Source organism: Colobus angolensis, unplaced genomic scaffold (genome assembly GCF_000951035.1).
Source record: "Colobus angolensis palliatus isolate OR3802 unplaced genomic scaffold, Cang.pa_1.0 Scaffold181, whole genome shotgun sequence".
Taxonomy (NCBI): domain Eukaryota; kingdom Metazoa; phylum Chordata; class Mammalia; order Primates; family Cercopithecidae; genus Colobus; species Colobus angolensis.
Genome location: NW_012114944.1, coordinates 4,766,645 through 4,789,046, shown reverse-complemented (window position 1 = coordinate 4,789,046; position 22,402 = coordinate 4,766,645).

Sequence of the window (22,402 nt, the reverse complement as noted above, 5' to 3'; positions counted from 1 at the left end):
GGGCCCCCAGGGAGACACCTGTGCGAGGACTCTTTTCCTGACCCTGTTTACAACCCTCTTAGGATTTTTGAACAAATAAGACCACACATCTCAACACATAAAGACAAACAGCAAGTTAGGAAAGATGTGTATATTTTATTCATAATATTAAAAGCTGACATGAAAAAATAAGACAAAAATGAATATTCCAAAGGAAAAAACAGTATATTATAAGGAAAAATAATTTGCCGTGGAAACAGTAGCTATCTATATAATCAATATGGTTTTATTTCATGTTCAATATCACTCCAGTAATTTTTAAAAATCAGTGAGATAATATTTTGTTTTCTGGCCGGGCACAGTGCCTCATGCCTGTAATCCCAGCACTTTGGGAGGCCAAGGTGGGCGGATTACCTGAGCTCAGGGGTTCACGACCAGCCTGGCCAACATGGTGAAACCCCATCTCTGCTACAAATACAAACATTAGCTGGGCATGGTGGCACATGCCTGTAATCCCAGCTACTCAGGAGGCTGAGGCAGGAGAATCACTTGAACCTGGGAGGCAGAGGTTGCAGTGAGCCAAGATCACGCCACTGTCTCCAACCTGGGCAACAGAGCAAGACTCTGTCTCAAAAAAAAAACAAAACGAAAACCAACCAAACAAAAAACCCATTTTGTTTTCTGAGATTGGTAAAATGTTTTGAGCTGGGCTTTTTTTAGTGCTAATGTTCATATTCATAAGGGTAGTGAAATTGAGCACCGCTGTACACTGTTGTTTGGAGTATAAGGTGATAAATGAGTGCAATTTTGAGAAGGCAATTTGGCAATGGATAACAAAAACCTTACAATATGAATATTCTTTAAACTTCTATCTTAAGAACTTTATCCTTAGGGCAACGGTTCTCAAGCAGGAGCAACTGTGCCGCCCAAGGGACATTTGGCAGTCTAGAGACACGGATCGTCACCATGTTGGGGAGCGGGGATTGCTGGCATGTAGTGATGCAGGCCAGGGAGGCTGTTACCGTCTCACGGTACAGGACGGCCCCCCAGAACAAGAATTATTGTCACGCTTGAGAAACCCTGCTTTAGGAGAAAAAACTCAGGCAAGTTCACAGGGGTGTATAGCCAAAGCTATTCAGTGCAGAATTGTTTAGAAAGCTGAAAAATGAGAAGCAGTGTGCATCACTAGGTTACCAATTAAATAAATCATATGCCATGCATACACTAGACCATATAGATCCACTGAAAATTAAATACACTCCATCCTGGGGGACAGAGTGAGACTCTGTCTCAAAAACATTAAATAAATCTGTTTATTGATGGGAATGTATTCATTCTATAGTGCTAATTGAGAATAACTAGCTTCAGAATCATATGCCTAGTATGATCATTTTTTGTATGTGCATATGTATGTATAGAGAAAAATCTGAAAGTGTTTATCTACCATGTTACACCTTTAACAGTAGTTACCTCTAGGGGGAAATATTATGGGTCATTTTAATTTTTTTTTTTTTTTTTTTTTGAGATGGAGTCTCACTCTCATCATCCAGGCTGGAGTGAAATGGCATGATCTTGGCTCACTGCAACCTCTGCCTCCCAGGTTCAAGTGATTCTCCTGCCTCAGCCTCCCAAGTAGCTGGGATTACAGGCACATACCATCACGCCCTAATTTTTTGTATTTTTAGTAGAGATAGGGTTTCACCATGTTGGCCAGGCTGGTCTCAAACTCCTGACCTCATGTGATCCACCTGCCTCAGCCTCCCAAAGGGCTGGGATTACAGGTGTGAACCACCACACTCAGTGCATTTTAATTTTTTGTGTTAGCTTTTCAGTGTTTTCTATTTTTCTTCTATTAGCATGGCTAATGAAGGCCTTCTAATGCAGAGTTGAAGATCAAGGACATTAGAATCAGACAGCAAGCGTTCTGGCTGGGTCCTGTTCCAGCTCTGAGAAAAGCTGCATCCTTGCATGGCAGCCGTCAGCTGGAGCTGCCCTTCACCCAGAGGCACCCCAATTCCCATAAAGTCACCCCAAGGCAAGATGTCAGCAAGTCCTTTTTCTCTTTTGGAAATCATCCAAAAGCAACAATTTTTACTGAAATGTGGAGACAACCTAAACTCCAGGATGAAAATTACTTGGAAGTGCTGCCCAAAGCAGTGGAAATAAAACAGGAGACAGAACAAGGAGGGGACGTGAGGCCGTGAGGGGCTGCAGCCCTCCGGGAGAGCCAGCAAACATGATTTTCTACACTGAAGGATATTCCCCCAATATGCAGAATGAATCACTTGTTCAGAACAGTGAGTTCATAGTAGGGGTTATTGCCTAGCATATGGAGATTTTCCTGGACATGGTTTTCTTCTAAAAAGCAAAGGAAAGGGGGCTATAAATGAGAGCTCACCCAAACTAGCTATATGTGCAGGCAGGAGTTTGGGGAAGCAGCAGATGAGAAGAGTGAATCTGTGTGGCTAAAACAAACAGCACTCCCCGAGAAAACAATAAACAAAGCCCAGCTTATTTCCACCGGCTTGGGAACAGTAAAGGCTAAACAAACTCACATGCAATACCTTGCATCATTTCAAAATAAAACAAAACAAAAAACCCATTGTGCTGGGGACATAGTGGTGAGGCAACTGGTCATACTTCCTACCCTTGTAGACCTCACAATCCGGCTGGAGGAGCCAGGTGACAGCCAAATAATTCCACGAACCACAAACTGCAAATGCAATATGGTGGGTAAGAGCTTGGGCTTTGAAGTGACGTAAACCCAGGCTCTAAACCCCTACTCCTCCACCTAACCTCTCAGAGACACTTAGCTCATCTGCAAAATGGGAAAGTATAATATAATAGCACCTGCCTCCGCAGGTTGTTGTGGGGTTTAGAAGACGTCATGTGTGGAAGACACTTAGCGCTGGGCCCAGCACATAGTGGCTGCTAGGTAGATGTTGGCTTTGCTATTGTTAATATCACTGGCATGATCAGTAGCAGCAGCAGCAGTAGTTGTAATAGTACGATAAAGAAAAAGCACAAGTTGTTGTAAGAACTTATAATGTTCTTATAAGGGCCTGGAGGAGGGCATGTTTAGATGGTGGTCATGGAAGCTTCTCGGGGGAAGAGCCAGAGGAAACAAAAAGAACGTAAGTCCCCAGAATTTGCCATCAGTCACCCTGCATGGAGTCTGCACAGCCCCCTTCACAGAGACACAATTAAATCTACCCACATTAAAGGAAAATTCTTGCCACCCACCCAACACCCTTCTTTCACAAACACTCCCATTCCAAAGATGTTTGGTTACAATTGTATATAATTTCAAATGTTTTGCATATTACAAAATGAATACAAATGTTTTCACAACATGGAAAAGAACCGGTCTGATTTCCATTGATGTCTCTCCAAGTGGCGACTTTGAATTTCTGCAAGTCACTTTTGAGGACTGTGCTCTCTCTTTTGTAAAGTGCGGAGCTTGGGTTAAATGATTTTAAAAGTCCCTTCAAATACAAAAAGCATGGGGATGATCCGGATTCCTCCAGTGCGTGGCAGGGGTATTCCAGCTGAGCTTAACTAGCTCTCAGGGGCCAGGAGACCCCTGCCGCCATTGGAGCCCTACCATAAAGCGGAGGGCCCCTCCCCCCACTCCGTTCAGCCTGTCCTGTCAGCAGGTGCAGCAGACTGGCAGGAGCTAATGAAATGTTTACTGAAAAGATTAGCTTGTCAGTGGAGCCTGGACAGATGGCTATTGATCTTCTGCTCATCTGTCACCCCTGTTCCATCTGAGACAAGGTGCAGGAGCAGGCTCTCTCTGATCCAGAGCTCAGCCAGGGGCTCAAGCTCCAGGGACGCATCCCCAGTGGCACACAGAAAAAGACATTCGCAGTGTGAGAAGGTCTCTTAGATCTGTGGCCTGGTCTGAGCAGTCCCTGGGTCACTGGAAACCCCCACCTCCTCTCTGTTCAATTGTTCAGCTGTGGGATCCTGGCAATAACGTAGGAAATGTCAGACCTGAGTTCAGATCCTACCTTAATTACTTTGTGAGCTTATACCCTCTAAGACTCCATTTTTCTTACCTATAAAACAAGGACAATAACACCTACCTCACAGAAGTATGACAAGACTAAGGAAATTAGGATATCACAGTTCTAAGAACCAACACCATTGAATGTCTGTTTTATTTGTTTTTTTTTTTGTTTTTTGTTTTTTTTTTGAGGCGGAGTCTCGCTCTGTCGCCCGGACTGGAGTGCAGTGGCTGGATCTCAGCTCACTGCAAGCTCCGCCTCCCGGGTTTAGGCCATTCTCCTGCCTCAGCCTCCCGAGTAGCTGGGACTACAGGCGCCCGCCACCTCGCCCGGCTAGTTTTTTATATTTTTAGTAGAGACGGGGTTTCACCGTGTTAGCCAGGATGGTCTCGATCTCCTGACCTCGTGATCCGCCCGTCTCGGCCTCCCAAAGTGCTGGGATTACAGGCTTGAGCCACCGCGCCCGGCCAAGATTGGAAGCCTTGCAGAGCAGAGGACTTTTCCCGGCGTGCCATGGCCCTGAGTGGTCTTGAGGAACCTGGCTTCTGTGATGTTCTAAGGAGCTTGACCTTACCTCGAGGGCAACGCCGTGCCACTGAAGGGCATGGCCTGATGAAATGTGAGTTTAGCAAGGTAGCTCTGCCTTTAGGGAGGTAAGACTGGAATGTGTCACAGTTAAAATAGCAGCAATGGGAATCCAGAGGCTTGCTGGAGATATAAGAAGGTACAAGGCTTGAAGAGTGATTGATTGATTGATTGAACATGAGAGGTTGCAGCAGGGATGACTCCCCTGGGCATGGCGGCACTTTCAATGACACAGAAGCCCTGAAGTAGAAGCAGTATAGGGGAAGCTAATGAGCTCATTTTGAGCATGGCGAGCGTGAGACGCCTGCAGCACTCCCAAGTAGGAGGACTCCCAGGCCACTGATGGAGTCTGAGGCTCAGGAGTCAGATCTGGCCCTGTATAGAGATTTGGGAGTTGTCATTGTCATCATCTTCCTCCTCTTCCCCTTATTCCTCATCTAGTTGGTAACAGAGCCACAGAGTGGATGAGGTCACCCATGGAGAATATGTGACCAGAAGAGAAGGGGCCAGCACAGAAAATCCTGTGGGAACCGGCAGAAAGAAATGCCTGGAAAACACAGAGTGCTATCATGGAAGTCAAGAGTTTCGGGGGGAGGGAGGGAGTGAGTGGGCAACAGCAGAAAATCCTAAAAAAAGGTCATATAAAAAAACACAAACAAAAACCTACACAGTGTCTCCTGGACTTAGTAACAAGGAGGTTGTTTTAAACTTGAGAAAGGCAGTTTCTGTGGGACAGTGGAGGGCCAAAGGTCAGCTATGGAGAATTGAGAGTGGGTGGGAGGTGAGAAAACGCAACCTGTGGAATGTCCCTTTGGAGAAGCTGGACACCAGCTGGAGGACCATGGGGGAAAGCAGGGCTGATTTAGGAGGGGCGTCCCCTGAGAGTACGCCCTGTGCTGTGGGGAGGATGCAGGAGAGAGTGAGCGAGTGCAGACCTGCGGAGAGAGAATGAGCCCGAACGAGCCTGGAGAGGCGCGAGACCAGAGTCCAGATCCAGACTGGGGGTTGAGGCCAGCTCTACAACCAACTACCACCAACAGGCAGGCCCTGTAGACAGGGCGGGCTGAGCCCCAGAGGGAGGAAGGGAAGTTAAGTAGGCCCCTCCTGGTGGGCTTGAGTTTCTCAGGGAGGGAGGTGAGGTTGTCTGATGAGGACATTAAGGTAAGTCGGGAGGCTGTGAAACAGTTGCCCTGGGGAATGAAGGGTACTGGCCCGGGGTCCCCAGAGCTGCCAAATGAGGAGGAGACCACGAGTATGCACAAGAAAGGAAGCCTGGGCTCAAGGGACTCCCAGGGTCAAATGGGCAGGACCCTCCATTTCTCGGCTGGGGGTGCAGTTGCCACTCAACCCAACTGCACAAATGGGGAGGGACAACGGAAGAAGACCTTCGGGGCTGCCTGGAGACACGGCAGCTGCTCTCCATTTGTGAGAGGGAGCCCCCTCCTCTCCGTCTCTCCCTCTCTTCTCCTAGAAGCATCTCCCTTTCTAGTCGCCCCCTCCCCGCCCCCACGCCCTCCCCTACCCACCCATCCCCAACCCCCGGCTTCATGCAAGTCCGCACCCTGAGTGCCTGGCATCAGGCACAGAGACCAGAGAGGACAGCATGTCTCTCTCTCTCTCTCTCTCACACACACACACACACACACACACACACACACACACACACACACAGGACAGGGTGGACAGGAATGCCAGCCAGGAGGCCTCCAGCTAGTGTCTGGCCCTGGGACCCTGAGGCCTTTCTCTGCCTGTTTCCCCATCTACCCAATAAGAAGGCTGTCCCCAGGAATCCCTAAGTCCCCTGGCCAGTGCAATCATTCTAGAGAGTGAAGATTTCTTTATGAGTGTGTTTTTCATCTGAGCTGCTGGCAAGGGAGGGTAGGGAGGTATGGTGCAGGGCTGAGCTCAGAAACACAGACACAGAGTTAACCACCGAACTGTCTAAACAAGATCTGAATGGAAATGCTGCCCTGTTAATTAATGGCTGCTTTTGAGGTTATTAAGTTAGACTGGGTAGGTGTGTGGCCTTTCTTTCTACTGCCCTTCCAATTAACAGGCACTTTGCTTGGTAAATGTTAATTTAGAGTAATTGGGCGTGCAGAGGAGGGGAGTGCAGGCAGGGGAAACAGTGGTCCCTCTACTGTAGGTTAATTGCTAGTAAACGTTGTTCCCGGCAGCCCTGGTCCCAGATGAGGATGATTAATGGCCATGGAATACTGGCTGAAACCCTCAGGGGTCAGCAGAACTGCGGCAGGTTTAACCCTTCAGTGACCATGATGAGGGCCAAATCCCAGTGACTCCTACTGGGTTTATGAGCAAGAGACCTTGAGGTGTGCTCCACACCTGTGAAAGAGGCTATGGGGTCACTTCTTGCAGGTAAGTTAGCAAAGTCAAGCACCAAGTTGGCAAAAAAAAAAAAAAAAATGCTTCATTCCACTGATAGATGGAATAACTCATTGCAGCTGTAATTACCCTGGTATCATCTATGGAAATAACATTGATTTCCAAAAAAAAAAAGACAACAACAACAACAACAAAAAAACTCCAACTCCCCCCACTTAGCCTCTGCTCTCACACAATCTGTTTCAGCCAAGTCAACCTGTGACAGTCAGTTTGATGCGTGAACTCGTGAACAGCCCCATATTCAAGCAAATGCTAGTCTAGGAATTGCTATGAAAGCATATTGTAGATGGCGTTAAAGTCAGTTGACTTTGGATAAGGAAGATTGTGTTGGATAACCAGGGTCAGCCTGATTCAATCAGTCGAGCAGGGCCTAGGCTTTCCTGAAGAAGAAATTCTACCTGTAGACTGAGGCCACAGATCCTGTCCCAGAGCCCCAGCCTGCCTTTCCTGATGGCCTGCCCCTCAGATTCCATAATGGCGCAAGCCAATTCTTTGCAATAAAACTCTTAATCTATATCCCCTTCAGGTTCTGTTGGAACTCTGATTGATACACAACCGAAAAGTCACTCAGGGCTGCAGACAGTGCTCTGAGCCAGACTTCTTTTCCCTGCCTGCCTCTCTCAGAAATGCAAATGAGAGGTGGCTCATCTCCCAGCTCTCAGAGCCACCTGGTAAGAAAGTTCCTGCGCTCACCTGGGTCCCAGAGCCTCCCAAGCCCAGCTGTCTTCTGGGCTAAGGATTCTACAATCACCAGGATAATTTCTCCCCTGAAAACCTCCTCTCAGGAAAAGACCATGGATACATTCTTCTTTGGAAGAAAAATAAATTATTGTAACATGCATGGGATTGTACCTATACATGCTTTGTTGTGAAAAAGCAAATGGATCAATATTTTAAATTTATTAATTTTAAAACTTCTAGGTTATAATGGGGAAGAATAAAAGAAGAACACTGGATACTCTGTGTAAGAAGGGAGGGAGGAATACAAATATATGTTCATATTTACATAAGAATCACTGGAAGGACAAATTAACAAAGACAGTTGTCAATGGAGGTGGTGGGGTGGAGTGAATTGGACAACAGTGAGGGGGAGAATTCTCAGGGAAAGATACTCTGATTTTTTTTCTTCCAATATGATCTCAAGATGATTTTTAATTAAGTGATTATCTATTCAAAAAATAAAATTAAAAACATATTCATTTCACAAGAAGCTCCTAAGCACCTCTATGACGGACTCTAAGAACAGAGAAAAGAATCAGAAACAACTTGTGTGTGTCTGTGTGTGTGTGAGAGAGACAGAGAAAGAGAGACAGAGAGAGAGCGCGCAAGAAAAACAGACAGACATTGCCAGCTTAGAGAGGGAGGCTATCTAGAGTGGACGGTATGAGTTTTGAGCTAGGCAGGAATCAGACAGGCAGAGGAGTAAGGACATTTGGCGATACTGTGATGGCCAAGGCCACACAGGAGATGGTCATCTGTAGCATCTCCCAGCTCTGAGACTTATCCCATTTCCCCCTCCCACACACCCGCCTTTCCCTTCCCCTTCCCCTGCCAACCTGAGTGGATTTCAGGCTTTTCCCTCCCATTTGGAAAGAATAGAGTTTGGTGGAGACACTGTCCAGTCTCCATTGCTTTTCTCTCACAAGATCAGTTCAGCACACTGGACCCAGGATGGGAATGTGGCTGTGGGGGAGAAGATGAGCAGAGGGCCATCAGCAATCATCTTCATTCTTCAGTGAGACATCCACATCCAAGACTTCCAGATGCCACAGCAGAGTTGGGTCAAGTGGTAGGGGAGGAGGGGGATCTCCTGGGCATCTGCCTGGAGCACCAACCCCTGTCACTCAGAGACCCCAGAAAGATGCAAAACTGGGGGGAAAATGCATTGCAATTGTTTACAGGGAGGCTATTCTGTGGCTAGAACATTTCAATAAACCTCTTTTTTAGGGGGGAAGGGGTAAAGAGGCACTGAGGGTCATGCTTGAGTGATAAACTGCCTCAGAGGAAAGCAGGTTCAGTAGCTGCAGGGTTTGGGGTTTTCTAGGAGGTGGTGTATGTAGAGAGAGCTCCCCTTGTCAGCAAGAAAAGGAGAAGTTGAGCTGAGGGCCATAACCAGCAATCCTCCTCCAAACCAAGCTTGGCCTCTTCTTTAAAGTGTAGCTGTTTGGTACAGCATCATTTATGTAAAAATGGAGAGGGGGCTATATGCATGGTTGGATATTTGTGTTTATGTACATATGAATGCATTCATGCATGCATGCCTGTATACATTTGTTAGTTTATGCATGAAATATCCCTGGAAGAATCCAGCAATATGGTCACATTGGTTGCCTCCAGGAAGGAGAGCTGAATAGCCCAGAGATTATATCAATTAGCAGACAGACTAGGCTGTCTGTCATAAGAAGTGACCCCAAAATACAAGATAGCATTTCAATTCTGTCTCACCTAGCAGGGCAGGTATCATGGTGACGAAGTGTCAGGGACCCAGGATCATTCCATTGTGTGGCTTTGCCATCACTACAGTGTTGCCTTTCTCTGCACAGAGGAAGGTAGCTCACCATCACCTCTGCAATCCAGCCAGTAAGAAAGGGGGAGTAAAGAAAGTGAAAGGCACATCCACACCCTCTAGGAGAGCCAATGAACAGTCAGCACATGGCGTCTACTCACCTCCCACTGGCCAGAACTCAGTCACTTGGACACATCTAAGAAACGCCCTCCTTAGCTGAGCAGTCATGAGTACGGCTAAAATTGGAGATTCTGTTTCTAAAGAAAGAAGGGCAGAATAAATATAAGAGGACAACCTGTAGTCTTTATCTGGGGTAGGATGAAAGGGACATTTTCACTTTTTATATCCTTTTAGTACCTTTAAGAATTTTTTTTTTCCTGTACCCTCTTGAGAGACCCTTCAGTATCTTCTGAACTATGTGAATTAGGAAAAAAAATTAAGTTTGAAAAATATATTAGTTTGGAAGTCACAACTGAGCACACGCATCCACCTCTCCACTACACCATGGATCCATGGGGGTAAAATATAAAGTATTTTTTAAAGAGTGAAATCAGATCAGTGTTGGAAAACAAGACAGGGTGCCAGCAGATGAGAAAGTTTGAGAAAATAATGGAAGCTAGAAAGTAGATGGGATTGGCCAGTTGCGGTGGCTCATGCTTGTAATACCGGCACTTTGGGAGGCCGAGGTGGACGGATCACCTGAGGTCGGGAGTTCAAGACCAGCCTGGCCAACATGGTGAAACTCATCTTGACGAAACGTACAAAATTAGGCGTGGTGGTGCATGCCCATAATCCCAGCTACTTGGGAGGCTGAGGCATGAGAATTGCTTGAACCCAGGAGGCAGAGGTTGCAGAGAGCCCAGATGGTGCACTCTGTCTCAAAAAAAAAAAAAAGAAAAAAAAAAGAAAAGAAAAAAGTGATAGGATCACATCAACTGAGAAAGGACAAAGGTAAACCACACCCCCAAACACCAGGACCAAGAACTTTCCTTCTCAAGGGAGCCCTAGAGAAACCCCAAACTCAGAAACAAGAGACAGAAAGCAAGAGTAAGCCATAGGATAACCATCAGAGTAACTGAGCAAAGAGCTGCATTCACAGTGGCTGGGACATTCGGGGTCCCTCCCTTCTCCCTTCCCCTGCTCAACATATGCTCAATCTGTAAAGGAACAACTAGTGGTAATTTTGCCCTTTGGGTCCCTAGGACCCAATCATTATTCTTAAAAAACGTGAGTGATCTATCCAGGAAGGGATCCTAATACAGGTGTCTAAAGTCAAGACAGAAGCAGAACAAGAACAGGGTTGGAAGTCTATGTAGGCCTCCCCAACAAATATATATGGCAAGTTGGGGGTGAGAAGGTGTATTACTCCTTTCTCATGCTGCTAGTAAAGACATACCCGAGACTGGGTAATTTATAAAGAAAAGAGATTTAAATGACTCACAGTTTAGCATGGCTGGGGAGGCCTCAGAAAACTTACAATCATGGCAGAAGCGGAAGAAAATATGTCCTTCCTCACATGGTGGCAAGAGAGAGAATGAGTGGCAAGTGAAGGGAAAAGCCCCTATAACCATCAGGTCTCATGAGAACTCACTCACTATCACGAGAACAGCAGGGAGGGAAACCACCCCCGTGATTCAATTACCTCCCACCAGGTGCCTCCCAGGACAGGAGGGGATTATGGGATTACAATTCGAGATGAGATTTGGGTGGAGACATAAAGCCAAACCATATCACAAGGCATGGAGGGGTGGTAGAAAGTCCTCTGTCCAACAGGAAATCATAGCTAAATACTCCAGTCCATTATTTAAATACCTCCTTACCTTGGCAGGTGTGGGCATCCCAGGCTGCCTGCTGCAATCTAGAGATGAGCCTGCTGACAACATGGCCCAACCACAGGCCCAACCACTCAGTTCAGGGACCTGAACTGGCCCTCCCCTTCCAGGGAGACGCCTCTTGTGGAAGCAGGCCACACCAGCTGTCCATACAGAGTAATCTAATCCTTCATTTAGGAAAGTGGATGGAGAGCCATGGAGCCCCAAATATTTGAGGAAAACCAATAGCACAACCAAGTTGAACAAACATGAGTAAGCACAATGAGTTATCCTGGAAAAAAATAAGATGCAGTAGGTAATGTTAAAGATAAAACCCTAATTAGTATCTCTGGAGAGATTTGAGAGAACGTGAAATCTCCAAAATAAGAACCAGCTGCCATAAAAAAGGAGTCATCAGAGAACAAGAAATAATTTCTAGAAATGTAAAATGAGGGTCAAAATTTTAAAAATTCAGCAAACAGGAATAATAGAATGGCCAAGACTAAAAGCCAGATCAGTTGTGTGGAAGTCAATGAAATCTCCAGAAATACAGAAGAAGGTCAGCGTAGTAAAAACTAAAAGTCTAGAAACAGAGGAAAGATCCAGGAGGCTAACATCCATCAATTCAGTAGGAGTTTCAGAAGGAAAGAAAAAAATCAGAGAGGTGGTAGGAGATAAAGTCAAAGACATAATAGAAAGTTTCCCTGAGCTGAGAAAAAATACAAGTCCTCAGATTGAGAGAAGTCACTAAGTACCAGGCAGGATAAATGAAAACAAAATCCATACCTAGATACTTGTAGAAATTTCAGAACCCCAAGAAGAGTGAGAAAGTCTTAAAAGCTTGAATATTAGAAATGAGAATTTAATTACTTTCAGACTTCCCATCAGAAATACTTTAAAAATCATGCCTTTAAAACTCCAATGGAGGCTGGGTATGGTGGCTCAAGACTGTAATCCCTGCACTTTGGGAGGCCAAGGCAGTCAGGTCACTTAATGCCAGGAGTTCGAGACCAGCCTGAGCAACATGGTGAAACCCCATCTCTACTAAAAGTACAAAAATTAGCCAGGCATGGTAGCACATGCTTGTAATCCCAGCTACCCAGAAGGCTGAGGCAGAAGAATCACTTGAACCTGGGAGGTGAAGGTTGCAGTTAGCTGAGATTGCATTACGGCACTGCAGCCTGGGTGACAGAGTGAGACTGTCTCAGAAAACAGAAAATAAAAAAAATTCCAATGGAATATGAATTTGAGCCGAAATTATACTCAGCAATGCAAGGAAAGTTTATCATGTGTGCACTCAAATGTAAAAATTACTCACAGAAGTACTTGTGCAAGACAAAGGGAATGAAAGAATGAGATTTCAAAAAAATGAGACTAAAACAGATAAAAAACAATGATACCTGAATAAAAGTGAGGAAAGTAAAAACTACATTAAAATACCAAGATTTGAATGTTGACAGTTGTGTGGTTGGTATTAAATACATGGAATATTCCTTCTTTCTCTATAGATTTTATCACACTTTGTTCTGCAGTGATTAATATTTACATAACCACAATATGGTAAATGCTATTTTTATTCGGTTTAAGTATTCAAGCTTAGAAGACTTGACTGTAGTTCTGAAACAGAATGTAAATGTTATGGGAAGCCAAGGTGGGTGGATCATTTGAGATCAGGACTTCAAGACCAGCCTGGCCATCATGGTGAAACCCCGTCTCTAGTAAAAATACAAACATTAGCCCGGCATGGTAGCCAGCATCTGTAATCCCAGCTACTCGGGAGGCTGAGGCAGGAGAATTGCTTGAGCCTGGGAGGCGGAGGTTGCAGTGAGCAGAGACTGTGCCACTGCACTCCAGCCTGAGCAACACAGTGAGACCCTGTCTCAAAAAAGGAAAAGAAAAAAAAGAATGTAAATGTTATAAGCCATGAAAGTGGGAAGAATGTTGATCATATATGTTGACGTGGAAGAACAAACACTATGTAAAGAAGCAAATGTAACATGCAGAATAACATGGTTAATATGACCCCATATATATATGTCACATATATGAACATACAGATAAATAACAGTTGTATATATAAACATACAGATATAAAACATTTACATATATAAACATACAGATGTGTAACATTTTATTATAAACATATAGATATATAACTTTTATATAGTCATATTATCCACACGATTCTGCATTTATATATATAAATGCTATATATCTATATGTTTTATAACTATATGCATTTTTATATGCATAGCAAAACACCTGGAAAACTTTCATTCACTTTTTACTTTCTACACTTCTGTAGCTTTTGAAATTTTACAACCATGAATAATTATTATAATTTAAAATGTTAAATAATAGAATACTAGCTTGAAGATTTACCAAATTTTTAGCTGGCCTAGGAGATACTGCTTTTGGTAAGGCCTCAAGAAAAATAGTCTGATTGAATAAAGAACTACATTTAGTAGAACTCAATCTAAAGCTAGGTAGAAACCTCAACTCTTTTCTAATATGAAAACAAAACAAACCAAAATACTCCCGCAGACCAGAGACCGAAGAAAGATCAACACTGCCACCTATTGAGGATTTATTGGAGAACAGGCAAAGTTGAGTTTTTATTTTTATTTTTATTTTTATTTTTAAACAAATTCTGAGATCTTTTGAGATCTGCACAGACCTGAAATCTGGGTTATCTTCCACCAGGCACATGGATTCTTAGCCATAGAAGTGAGGAATCAGGATCATACTGAGGGATGCTTGGGAAGGTATGAGTAACAGTTTAAGATACAGACTCTGTTCAGCCTAGCAAAGAGCCTACCCAAAGGGACTCGGTCTCAGTTTCTCACTTGCTGTGCTAGAGGACAAAGGCTGAGAGTGTGGGATCCCGGGAGACAAGTGGGCAGGAGATATGGGCTAACATATGTCACTCTGCTAGAAAGAATGCTTTAATTGTTACTTTCCAAAAATAAGATACTGTTCTGTGAAAACAGTGAATGCACCCTGCTCACTGAATATGTATCATTAGAGAAGCACTGTGACCCTCCACCCTGGAAGTTACAGAATAACATGTGCATTTCTGAGGGAGTTAGATTACAGTTAGATTATCTGCATGCATTCATGTGTTCAACAAATACTTATTGATGCCCACTCTATGTTAAGTACTATGCAAGGCCCCTTCCACCCAGAGTCACCGATCCCATTCGCTGGCTTTTGGAATGACTCAAACATAGCCAAGGCATGAGATAGTCCAGAGGGAATCAAGCTATGTATTTGGTGAGCCATCCTGAACCCAGCCTGCAGTTGGCAAGCACCGAATGTCCATATCAAACTTAACCATGCTTAGGACACGTTCTTTTAAAAGGTAGGCAGTGGCTGGGCATGGTGGCTCCTGTAATCCCAGCACTTTAGGAGGCTGAGGTGGGCAGATCAGGAGGTCAGGAGTTCGAGACCAGCCTGGCCAACATGGTGAAACCCCATCTCTACTAAAAATACGAAAATTAGCCAGGCGTGGTGGTGGGCGCCTGTAATCCCAGCTACTCAGGAGGCTGAGGCAGGAGAATCACTTTAATCTGGAAGGCAGAAGTTGCAGTGAGCTGCGATCTTGCCACTGCACTCTAGCCTGGGTGAAAGACTGAAACTCTGTCTCAAAAAGAAACAAACAAATAAACAAACAAAAACCTTAGGTAGTGTGATCTGATGAACCAAACTCTTGTTCATTTTTAAAGGTTGACAATGAGACACCATCTCACACCAGTCAGAAAGGGTCTTATTAAAAGTCAAAAACTAATAGATGGTGGGGAGGCTGCAGAGAAAAGGGAATGCTTGCACACTGCTGCTGGGAATATAAAGTAGTTCAACCACTGTGGAAAGCAGTTTGGAGGTTTCTCAAAGCGCTTAAAACAGAACTACCATTCAACCCAGCAGTTCCATTACTCAGATACCCAAGGGAAAATACATTGTTCTATCCAAAAGACGCTCACATGTTTATTGCAGCACTATTCACAATAGCAAAGGCATGGAATCAAACTAGGTGCCCATCCACAGTGAACTGGATAAAGGAAATGTGTTATATATACACCATGAAATACGATGCAACCATAAAAAAAAAAAAAATTCAAGTTCTTTGCAGCAACATGGATGCAGCTGGAGGCCATTAACCTAAGCAAACTAACACAGAAACAGAAAACCAAATATGGCCTGTTCTCATTTTATAAGGGGGAGCTAAACACGGGGTACACATGGACACAAAAATGGGAACAACCAACACTGGGGACTGTGGCACGGGGCAGGTAGGAGGGAACAGGGGCTGAAACACTACCCATTGAGTCTATGCTCACTACCAGAGTGACAGAATCAGTCATATCCCAAACCTCAGCATCACACAATATAACCATGTAAAAAATCTGCACATGTACACCCTGAATCTACAAAGTTGAAATGTTTTTAAAAATCACATAAAAAGGAACTAACTTGAGAGAATAGATAAATGAATAATGGTTGAAAATATGAACATTCCAATTTCATTCAATCATTGGTTAAAAAAAAAAAATGTAAGAACTATATTAGAATCACAAAATAATAGAGCCAGAAAGACTTCCAAAATGACCTGGATCACTCTGCTCATAAGCTGGGCTGAGGTCTAAATTGCTGTGAATAAGAACTCTGGTATTCATTTAGGAGAACAGTACAAGAAAAGAAATATAAAGAGATGAATAATACATATAGGACTTATTATACAGCCAATGTGCAATAAAGAGAATGCAAAATTGAGAATAATTATCGAGAATGTAAAAATATTCTTTCACTTTATATAATTCAAATCAGAAGATCCCAAACTTCCATCTTACTAAAAGGTGCTGGGTTCTGACTAAGGAGAGCTCATTGTTTTATAAAGAATGCCATCAAATATGAGAAAAATGTAAATGAATAAAAGGACAATGGAAGTAGTTGATGGAATAAATAAACAGAATAGCAAGGGGAGGCCAGAGATTGGGGCAGTAAGAAATCCCTTTATAAAAAAAAGTCTGTAGGCCTTGCATTTGGGGAGCCCCAGGACGAAGGACTCTCCTTATCTATGAGTAAATATCCATCTCCATTGTGACATTCTGTTAGATTGGTTCATATTCATTTGGGATTACTTTAATTGGATATTCATTTATTCAACAAGTTCCTCTTAGTGCCTGCTCTGAGCCAAGTCCTGGGCTAGGCAAGAGCTTCACAGAAATGAATCAGACAAGAGTTCCTGTTCTCCAGACATTCATAGCTAGTTGCAGCAGCAAGCCTTGTAACAGAGACATAAAATTAATACAAGGGCTTAGAGGGAAGCATGTGTACAAAATGATGCGGCATTGGAAACAGTGTGGTGGGAGTCATTTAGGGAAGACCCCTAAAAGTTTGAACAAAGCACCCCAAACATGCCAGACTCCCGGAGCATCCAAGGACCCAGCAAAGTTAGCACCCAAATAAGCACTGAAACTATTTTGTTAATGTTTACGTTAGGCGCTTGGAAAGGGAAAGGCATAGAAACCATCTGCTTCTCTCAAGGGGAAGAGAGGGAGAGCAAGAGTCCTAAACTCCCTAAGGGGATTAAAACAGGAATGAGGTGAAATGAGATGAGGCAAGTGATTTGGAAATGCAGTGGAGGATCAGTGATGCGCCAGCAGGTTGATGCGCAACAATAGTGAAGGAAATGCCTTCCGACCTCAGCTTTGGGGTTGATTCAAGTTAGCAAGGCAGAGGAGAGGGAAAAGTGTAGTTCCAGCGGAGGGCGGAGCCTAGCAGAAAGGCAGGAAGCAGGGTGCGTCGGGACATGCAGCATGGTGGACCCACGGAGTATGGTGGTTGGCAAGAATGGCAAGGTGAGACCTGGTGCAGTGGCTCACGCCTGTAATCCCAGCACTTTGGGAGGCTGAGGTGGACGGATCACCCGAGCTCACGAGTTCAAGACTAGCCTGGGCTACATGCTGAAACCCCATATCTACTAAAAAATACAAAAATTAGCATGGGGTGCTGGCGGACGCCTATAGTCCCAGCTACTCGAGATGCTAATGGGGGAGAATCACTTGAACCCAGGGAAGTCAAGTGCCCGGAGCTGTGATTGCACCACTGCACTCCAGCCTGGGCAACAGAGAGAGTCCCTGTGTAAAGAAAAAACAAAAAGCAAACAATAACAACAAAAAAACTGGCAAAGGCGAGTTTTACTTTTTTTTTTTTCTTTAACAGACTTATTGAGGTATAGTTTACACACCATAAAATTTCCCATTGCATGTGCACAATGAATGATGTTTAGTAAATTTCCAGAGTTCTGCATCCATCACCAAAAACAAGCTTTGAAACATTCTGTCACAGGTAGAAGAAGGTCGTAACTGCAACTTGTCCAGATTCCTGGCGTTTTGAACAGAGTTGAACGAAACGCCCAGCAAAGCAAAGAAAGAATGAAGCAACAAAAGAAGGAAAGCAGGGATTTATTGAAAACAAAAGTACACTCCACAGTGTGGGAGCAGCCTGAGCAGCGGTTCAAGGGCTCGAATACAGAATCTTCTTTGTTCCAAATACCCCCTTGAAGTAGAAGTTTCCCATTGGCCACTTCATGCATTCTTCGTGTAAATGAAGTGGTAGCCCGCAATCAGTCTGATTGGCTGCAGAAAGCAGCCAACAAGAGGCTGAAGTTACAAAGGTCACACTCCTGTGCAAACATCTGATTGGTAAAGGCAACCAATCAGAGGCTAGGGTGAAGTTACAAAGTTATACTTCTGTGCAAATGAAGACTGACTCAGCCCACAATCAGTCTGATTGGTTGTGGACGGTAACCATTCAGAGGCTGGAGTTAAGTCACAAAGTTGCAAACGAAGACTCCACTGGTACTCAATCTGACTTGCTGCAGACAGATTTCCCATCTGCAGCCTCTGTCCTTTTGTTACTTAGGTGTGGAAAGTTAGGGTTTTCCTTTCAATCTAGTTCTAGGAAGTCAGGGTGAAAGAGCCTTAGGTTCCCTGCCTCCAGACCCTATTCTCCTGCCTCAATTCCCATCATCCCAAAAAGTTCCCTCGTGCCTTTTTGCAACCTTTTCATCCCACTTCTTTCACTTAGCATGAGGGCTTTAAGGTCATCCACATTGCAACAAGAATCAAGCAGTCTCGTAAACCATGGTATAAATACCCCACTTTTTAAATATCAGTTCACCAGTTGATGGACATTTAGCTTGTTTCCATTTTTGACTAGTAGGAATTATGCTGCTGTGAATATTCACCTACAAGTCTTTGTGTGGACTTATGTTTTAATTTTTCTTGGATTAGAGTTGCCAGATTTAGCAAGTTAAAATACAGGATGCCGAATTAAATTTAAATGTCAGATAAACAATACTGTTTTTAGTATAAACATGTTCCATGCAATATTTTGGACAAACTTATACTAAAAAGTTGTTTGTTTTTATCTGACACACAAATTTAACTGGGCCTCCTGTATTTTATCTGGCACCTCTACTGATACCTAGAAATGATATTACTGGGTTACATAATAGGTTTCTATTTAACCTCTTAAGATACTGCAATCTGTTTTCCAAAGGGAGTGTTTACATTCCAGCAATGTGTGAGATTCATCTTTCTCTCATCTTTATTGACACTTGGCTATCTGTCTTTCTAAAAACTATAATCATTTGAGTGTGTGAGGAGTGGTTTCTCATTGTGGTTTTAATTTCATCATTGTGGTTTTAAATTAATTTAATTTAATTTTTATAAAGACTTTAACTTTAAAGTCTTTATAAAGAATTATGTTTATTAGCCATTCATGTGTCTTCTTGGGAAAATGTCAAATCTTTTGATCAATTTTTATTTTTACTTTTTTTGTCACAGTCCTACACATAATTCATGGTATTCAGAACATCACTTTATCAACTGTTGCCAAATTACCATTTAAACATTAATACCCAAATACAGAATTTAGAACATTATTTTAAATTTTAACTCTACCATCCCCAATCTCTGAGCAATGAATTTGTTCACCAATTTTTAATTGGGCCATTTGTATTCTTATTGAATTGTAAGAGGTCTTTATACATTCTGAATACAAACCTCTTATCAGATGTATGATTTGCAAATACTTTATCCCAGTCTGGCTCATCTTTTCATTCTCTTGTTTTTTAAAGCCACAAATATTTTAATTGTTGTGAAGAGCAATTTATCAACTGGTTTTTAATACATCTTGCTTTTGAAGTCCTATTAAAATCATTGCCTAACCTAACATCACAAAGATTTTCTCCTGTTTTCTTCTAGAAGTTGTATAGCTTTAGTTCTTACCTTCAGGTGTGTAATGAGCTGAGGGTCTAATTAACCTTCTCCCTTTTTTCCTTCCTTTTAAAATACAAATATCCAGTTGTCTCAGCACCATTTATTGAAATGACTGTCTTTTCTCCTGTTGAATTATCTTTGTGCATATCTTGAAAGTCCGTTGGTCGTCTGTGAGGGCTTATTTCTGGACTCTTAATTCTGTCCCATTGCTGTATATGACTGGCTGACTGTCCTTGTGTCAACAAACACTGTCTTGATTATCGTGGCTTTACAGTAAGTTTTGAAATTGGGTAAGGTAATTCCTCTAATTTTGTCCATTTCAAAATCATTTAGGATCTTTTAGACATTTTGCATTTCCATGTAAGTTTTAGGATCAGGTTATGAATTTAAAGAAAAGTCTTTCTGGAATATTGCTAGGGATTGAGTTGAATCTATAGAACAATTTGGGGAGAATTGCCATCATAACACTGTTGAATTCTCTAATCCATGAGCGTGGAAGTTCTCATTTACTTAGATCCTTTCATTTCTCTCGGCAATTTTTTTTCAATTAAATAAATGTTTATTACATTCTATTTGACGCTATTCTTAGTTTACTTTTGAAGGTACTATTTATTGCTAATATAATGTCAATTTTTAAATATTGATTGTGTATCCTACAATCTTGCTTGCTGAATTTATTAGGTCTCTTAGCCTTTTTTTTTTTTTTTTTGAGACGGAGTCTCGCTCTGTCGCCCAGGCTGGAGTGCAATGGTGCCATCGCGGCTCACTGCAAGCTCCGCCTCCCAGGTTCACGCCATTCTACTGCCTCAGCCTCCCGAGTAGCTGGCACTAAAGGCGCCCGCCACCTCGGCCCGGCTAGTTTTTTTGTATTTTCGGTAGAGACGGAGTTTCACAGTGTTAGCCAGGATTGGTCTCCATCTCCTGACCTCGTGATCCGCCCGCCTTGGCCTCCCAAAGTGCTGGGATTACAGGCGTGAGCCACCGCATCCGGCCAGTCTCGTAGCTTTAAAAAAATTTTTTTTTCCAGTGGATTCTTTAGAATCTGACAGGTAATACTACTTAATAAAGACAGTTTTACTTTTTTCCCCAACCTAATGTCTTTCTAGTCTTTTTGTAGGGAGAGGGAATAGGGGCTGGATAGAACCTCCATGACAACATTGAATAGAAATGATGAGAGGATGTTCTCGACTTGCTCCTGACTTAAGGAGAAAAGTATTCTGTCTTTCACCATCAGGTATGTTGGCTGTGAGTTTTTTACCGATGCCTTTCACTAGGTTGAGGAAGTTGCCTTCTATTGCTACTTTTCTGAGTTTTCATCACGAATGGGTGCTGAATTTTGTCAAATGTTCTTTCCTGTGGCTAGTCATCATAATAATATGGATTTTATTGTTTCTTCTATTAGTATGGTATAATACATCGATTTTTTTTATGTCAAATGAAGCTTACAGTCCTAGGATATGACCCATTTGGTCCTGGTGTATAAATTATTTTATCTGTTGTTGGATTCAGTTTCCCAATATTGTGTTTTAAGGGTTTTTGCATCTATCCCCACTGGCTTTAAATACTTTTAAAGTATAGGTATTTAAAAGTGTAAATTTCCCTTTAAGCAGTGCGTTAGCTGTACACTATAAATTTTGACATGCTGTACTTCCATTTTCATTTAAAATTTTAGACTTCCTTTGTGACTTCTTCAATACGTGGGGTTTTAGAAATGTGTGATTTAATTACCAAATATTTTGGGATTTGCAATTTTCTGTTGACTTCTAATTTAATTTAAATATGGTTGGAGAACACTTTCTACTATTTCAACCCTTTTAAATTCAGTGAGACTTCTTTTATGAAATAGCATGTGGTTTCCCCTGGAGAATGTTCCATGTGCACTAACAAAGAGGGTGCATTCTGTTGGTGGTGGGTGGTGGTGGTAGGACAATTTGGCTGACAGCATTCTTTTATATGCCTGTGATTCTCAATTGAGTCGTTCTATCAATTATAGGTGTCAAAATCTCCAAACATTAAATTGTCCATTTCTCCTCTCAATTCTATCATTTTTCTAATTATTTTTGGGGTCCTGTTAGGTGCATATACGTATGTTAACTGTTGTATCTGATAAATTGGCTTTTTAAAGTATCCTCTATTTCCAGTAACATTTCTCGTCTCAAAGCCCTCTTTATTAAGACATTCCAGCTTACAATTACTGTTTGCATGTTTTTTTTTTTTTTTTTTTGAGACGGAGTCTCGCTCTGTCGCCTGGGCTGAAGTGCTGTGGCCGATCTCAGCTCACTGCAAGCTCCGCCTCCCGGTTTTACGCCATTCTCCTGCCTCAGCCTCCCGAGTAGCTGGGACTACAGGCGTCGCCACCTCGCCCGGCTAGCTTTTTGTATTTTTTTTAGTTGAGACGGGGTTTCACCATGTTAGCCAGGATGGTCTCGATCTCCTGACCTCGTGATCCGCCCGTCTCGGCCTCCCAAAGTGCTGGGATTACAGGCTTGAGCCCACCGCGCCCGGCCACTGTTTGCATGTTATATATTTTTCCATACTTTCACTTTCCAGCTATTGGTCTTTGAATCTACAGTGTGCCTCTGTGAACACCATGTAGTTGATTTTTCTTTTTAAATCCATCCTGACCATCTCTACCTTTTAACTATTTAGTCCATTCACATTTAATGAAATTATTGGCATGATTACTTATGGCTGCCCTTTTGGTATTTGTTTTCCAAACGTCTATCATTTTGCTTCTCTGTCCCTTTCTGCCTTTTGTGTTAAATATTTCTTGGTGTACCATTTTGTTTTTTTAATATATTTTAAAATTGATGCTTTAGTGGT